This window comes from Leptonychotes weddellii, chromosome 5, assembly GCF_054177405.1.
Source record: "Leptonychotes weddellii isolate Sample4059 chromosome 5, ASM5417740v2, whole genome shotgun sequence".
NCBI classification, from domain to species: domain Eukaryota; kingdom Metazoa; phylum Chordata; class Mammalia; order Carnivora; family Phocidae; genus Leptonychotes; species Leptonychotes weddellii.
This window is the reverse complement of record NC_138373.1, coordinates 99,244,365-99,250,070: the sequence shown is the minus strand read 5'-3', so window position 1 is coordinate 99,250,070 and position 5,706 is coordinate 99,244,365. Positions and strand designations below refer to the sequence as shown.

At 38.8% G+C, this 5,706-nt stretch overlaps 1 long non-coding RNA gene across 1 annotated transcript in view; it reads right to left on the bottom strand.

The window, feature by feature from the left end:
- Positions 1-1,153: 1,153 nt before the first annotated feature.
- LOC145721774 (uncharacterized) overlaps positions 1,154-5,706 on the bottom strand; it is a 95,025-nt gene continuing 90,472 nt past the window's right edge. The window contains exon 3 of the long non-coding RNA XR_014145670.1: positions 1,154-1,219. This is a non-coding gene — a long non-coding RNA (uncharacterized LOC145721774). The remainder of the gene's footprint in view (positions 1,220-5,706) is intronic.

Genomic DNA, 5,706 nt, shown 5'->3' with positions numbered 1-5,706 from the left:
TCATTTACATTTCACCAGCAATCTGTGAGTGATCCATGTTTTTATTTTCAGATTTTCAGTCCTTGTTTAGCCAAGATGAACTATCAGAAGGTGGATGGCTCATTAATGGCCCTCACTCATGAAGTTTCTGGATCAAATTCTGAAAGCAGGAGGAAAAATAAAAGGAAACTGCTACTCTTTTGGATAATAACAGCTGGCATTTATTACATCCTTAACTATATGCCAGGCACTGTGCTAAAGGCTTCCTATATACAAATCCACTTCTGACTCACAACAACTCTGTAGATAGGGTCGATCATCAGCCCCAATTTGGAAGCCGAGGCTTAGAAACAGAAACATCTTGTTCATGGCTACAGAGCTAGTAGATGGCAAAGCTAGGATTTGAACCTAGGGGGTTGTGCTCTCAACCATTACATTATACCGTCCCCTGAATAATAATGAAAGAAACATCATTATGTTTCCAGAAGCAGCTGTACAGGTCATGCTGCAGTTAGGACAATGTTTTCCTTTTTAAATATAAATGTAGATTTTACACTTTCTGGGAATTAAAGTATATCCTTGTAGTGTGTGTGTGTGTGTGTGTGATTCACTAGGTTTGCATTGATTTTCCCTCAAAGGCTGCACACAGCCCCAGCTGATGTCTATTGCCATCCCCTGCACACCTGGGCACACCTCGGGCAGCAGGAGAATGGTCCTCACCTGCAACTTGGAGGGGACAACAACATGCCCTAGATAGTATGGGAAGGAAATCAAGAAGAATTTACCCATAATATCTCGACCTAAGTAGGAGATCTTGGCAAATGCTTTTCCTGTTGAGCATGAGAGAGAGGAAAATAAATGATGTGATGGATGCAAATATACTACAGCAAAATAATACCAATAAATATAACAATTAAAAAGGAGAACAGACAAGAACATGTAAGAGTAAAAGGCGAGGGACCCCGTCTGAAAGAAAATGTGACTCAAAAATTTAAATTTAAAAAATTTCACTGCCAGCGTTTTTGTGCTATATAAAAACATAATAAAACTTCAAAGACAAAAATGGTAAAAACGCAGGGGCGCCTTGGTGGCTCAGTTGGTTAAGCGTCTGTCTTCCACTTGGGTCGTGATCCCAGCATCCTGGGATAGAGCCGCATTGGGCTCCCTGCTGGGCTGGGAGCCTGCTTCTCTTGCTCCCTCTGCCATTCCCCCTGCTTGTGCTCTCTGGCTCTCTCTCTCTCTGTCAAATAAATAAATAAAATCTTTAAAATAAAATGGTAAAACAGCAGAGGTAAAAAGGGATACAGCTAAGACTGCAACTTGAGGACCAAAACAACACCATAAGAGAACTAATACATGTGAAAGATAAAGATCAAATAGACTGAAAACAGAATTGCAGTCCTGACCGAGAGGAAGCCTTGGTGACATCACTGCACATTCAGAAAGAAAGAATAAAGGATTTTTTGACAATTAAAGAGGAAGTCACAGATGTGAAACCGAGCTAGTGATGATCCTTCTAGGCTCTGAAGTAGAGAACCAGACAAATGAAACAGAAAGCAGGTATTTTTAAAAGAAAATTTCACCCAAATTAATGAAGAAGTAATTTTGCATGTGAAATAGGCAGTCCATGTTCCAGGAAGAACTGCTATGGAATTATTAAAACAGATACATAGCCTGGTTGGGCTAAGTACCTTGGGGGATTAAAAGGAAGAGTCAGAGGAATCCAGGTAGGAAAAAAACAAGTCACCTACACAAGAGAACAGAGTTAGGCTGGCTAGACTTCTCCACGGCAATCAATGAAGATAATAGAGCTCTGTCTACAGAATTCTGAAGGAAAGAAACTGTGACTTAGGAATAACGAGGTGGTTTTGTTGTTTGAGAATAAAGGTAATACGTACACATTCTCAAACATGAGAGGCCTTAGCAGATGCAGCCTTTCTTGGGAAAGACTAACAGAGATGAAATCAAGCTACACAAGAAATGAGTGGATATGCCAGGGGAAAGACACTGGTATTCTATTCAGTATTAAAAGAAGGCAGTGTATGTAGTGGGTATGTCAGGAATTAGACCACCTGAGTTTAAATGTGGGCTCTGTCAATTCTTACTTTTGGCCTCTGACAAAGTATTTAACTATCTCGGTTTCCTTGCCAGTAAGATGAAGATGATAATGTTGTTGTGGGTGGCAAATGAAATAACCCATGTGAATTTCTTAGTATGGTGCCCAGCATTAGATACTATTACAAAAAAAATTAAAACACAATTATTAAAACATAACAGCTCCAAAATTGTATGGCTTCTAATAATCTATAAATCTCTTACAATCATTTTGTCCTTATTTTAGGAACTATAATATCTTTGCGGTAAAGGAATTTTAAAAATGCTGAACGCTGAAAAGGTAGACAACAAATTGGTAACATGGATACCTCTGGGGAAGAACACTGGTTAGATGGGAGATAGGAGGGGAGGGAGAATTTTCATGGCTTTTCACTAACGTGTAGCCTTTGAAATGTGTACCACATGAATATATTATCTATTTTTTTTTAAAGCAACTAAAATCAATGAAACATTTAACCTAAGTTTCCATAATTCCTTCATTTTATCAGTTTCTTTTCTTTTTAAATTCAAGTAGAATTACATTTAATAATTTCTGTAAAATTAGCATGTACTATGGTTCCATTCTTGCAAAACTATTCCTTGCCAGACAGCTCTCCATCTGTATATATGCAGAGGAAAGGATCTGAAGTGATATCTAATGTTAACAATGATTGTATCCTGGGAGATGAAATTTGGGGTATTTTTTTCTTACTCATATTTTTTAGAATTGCTTGTATTTTAAATTATGTATATATCATTTTTAAAAATTCCATTGTTCTAAATAAAGAAAGAAAAATTGTCACCAATTGTTACCTTGGTTGACAAGGAAGAACAAAGGGTTTGTCCCCACCTCATAAGAGACTGGGCTCTGAATGCCAAAGGCCAGCCTGGAGGGCCCTTAGTCCAGGCCTTAACTCTTGATTTAGTAAATGCGTTGGCAAGGAGTTATTATGTCCCACTGTGTGCCTTGCTGATTCTTCAAGTGGGAGACTGATGCCTTGAGCTACCTTCCTGCCAAACTGGACTATGTATTGTTTCCCAATATGATTTTGCTCCTGGTGTTCCAGGCACCTGGAAGAGCCTCTGCCACCCTGCCCTTCGATTGCATTTGTCTTCCAAAGCCATGGCAGAAACTGCATCTTTCATATACCTTTTCCTAACCTGTCCACTCGATTTTCCTCTTTGAAGTCCCATAGCAAATTTTAACAACTATTTATTGCAATCCGTTCATTCAAAAAATGTTTACTAAACACAGCCATGTGCCTTATATTGGTTGGTATTCTATGTCTTACCCTTTGTCTTAGAATAATTACCAGAGGGCGGGAAGTATGTCACACTTATTTGGTACTTCTACAGCAGTCAGCATAATACCCTTTAAAGAATAAAAGTCAAAACATGTTTGTTGAATAATTAAATAAAGGAGCACTGTGAGATAATAGAAAATATATATGTTGGTTTCTGCCCCCAGTTCCTAGCCCAGGGCTCCTAAAACCCTTATAAATTCCTAAGTGAAAGAGCACTAGGAACATCTTTTGTTCCAATCAGGTGACTCTGGGTAGGTCTTGGATGGCTCCTGGATGGGGGCTGGTCAGCAGAAAGACCCAGCCATGATTAGAAGCTTAGGATTTTCAGCCCTGCCCCATGTTCCAGAGAGAGGAGAGGAGCTGGAAATTGAGTTAATAATTGATCATGCCTACATGAAGAAACTTCCATAAACTCAAATAGGAGGTTTGGATAGCTTCCAGACTGGCAAACATATCCACACTAGGAGGGTGAAGCACCCTACTCCATGAGGACAGAGCTCCTGCACTTGGGACCCTTCCAGACTTTGACATTTGTTATCTCTTCATCTGGAAATAGTAAACAATTAGGTGTTTCCCTGAGTTCTGTGTGCCATGCTAGCAAATTAACTGAACCCGAGAGGAGGTTGTAGGAACCCCTGATTTGTGGCCATGTCAGACAGAAGTTATGAGTAACCTATGATTTGTGACTGGCATTGCAAGAGAATGGGAGTAGTCTTGTGGGGCTGAGCCCTTACCCTGTGGAATCTGACACGCTCCGCAGGTAGACAGTGTTAGAATTGAGTTACACTGTAGAACACCCAGCTGGTGTCCCAGAGAACTGCTTGGTATGGGGAGAAGAACCAGTTACATTTGGTGACCAGAAGAGTCAGAAAGAGGAGTTCTGTGTGAGTAGTAGAGAAAACTGAGTCTTTCCTAGCACAAGCACTCAGTATTTGTTGAATTGAACTGATTGCTTTGTCCTTATACATTTTTTGAAGTTTGGAAGTATTTTAGCTTTAAAAACCAAGTGGTTTACGTTCCTTCAAAATTATTTTGAGCTTTTCTAAAGAGCAAATATGCTCTCTTTCTCTAAAAACACTGGCATGGATCAAAATCCTTGGAAAGAGATAAGGTCCAAATAGCTAAATAATAGATCAGTGATTTTTATTTCCATCTGTCTTGCCCTTAGACGGCCCAACAACAATCTGAGAACTGACCTAGGGAAGACAACTTCTCCCTAGCCCGCCCCCCACCCCGGTCCCTAATGTCCAACATCTCCTCAGAGATAGCTTTCCAAAACAAGTTCACATTACTCAGGGTTTTCATTCCTTAACTGGCTCTTTATTACAAAAAGCTAATTACTCAAAACCTAAATAAAACTAATTTGGTACATATAATTGTGTGTCAATGATGAGGTAACGTGGATAGAATTTGAAATAAAGGCACAACAAATACATAATAATGCATAGAATTAAAGGAATACTTTTATGAGATAATAAAGATTATATATAGAAACTATTTGCCTTTGTTCTAGTCAGGACGGTCTTTCCAAAATAGGGTTTGTTGAAAAATGTATTTCCCCTTCCTCCCTCAGTGAACAAAAAATAATGTGCTGCCACCTACTGACACCTGAATGAAAGTGTAGCTCAGTACCAAAACTTTCAGAATAGGTGTTTATATTATCTTATTTTAAACACAGTAATTAACACCTGCAAGACTCTTAACTCTAGGGGGGATAATCATCATGCAGATTGGTTAAACTGAAAAAGAAAATCAATGGATGTGTGTGAATGACCACACAAAGTTAAAGGTTAGAAAGCTTAGCTGCATACTTGAAGTAACAGTTGAATCATTCTGTTAACAAGAAAAAGGGACAAGGGAACATAAACATTTCTATACTAATATAAACTAGTGGTCCAGTCAGTCTAACATTATGTCATTGAGGAATTTTGTGCAGGAGGGATATGGTCATTTGTGAGGACAGGGTAGGCTATTACTCACAGGAAGAGTGATCTGTTCCTAAACAACTCTATTTCCCTCTTAATGACCCTTTGCATATCTATGGAATGAACCTAAATCCTTTTTGGAAGCATGTTTCCAGTTGGCCCACTCTTCGGGTGAGCAAAGTTTCCCAAACAATACCCAATGAATAATGGAAACAGAAGAGAGCAAGGACCTGAAATTTTATATTCACCAATATATTTCTGGCTCATGGTAGGTACTTTATCAATATTAGTTGAATGAATAAATAAGTAGAACCTCTTTCTATTTCTCTGAAATTTTCTGTGTTTGAGCTCCAAGGAGTGCATCAGAATCCAAATGATCCTGTTTAAATTTTGCTTTGGTTATT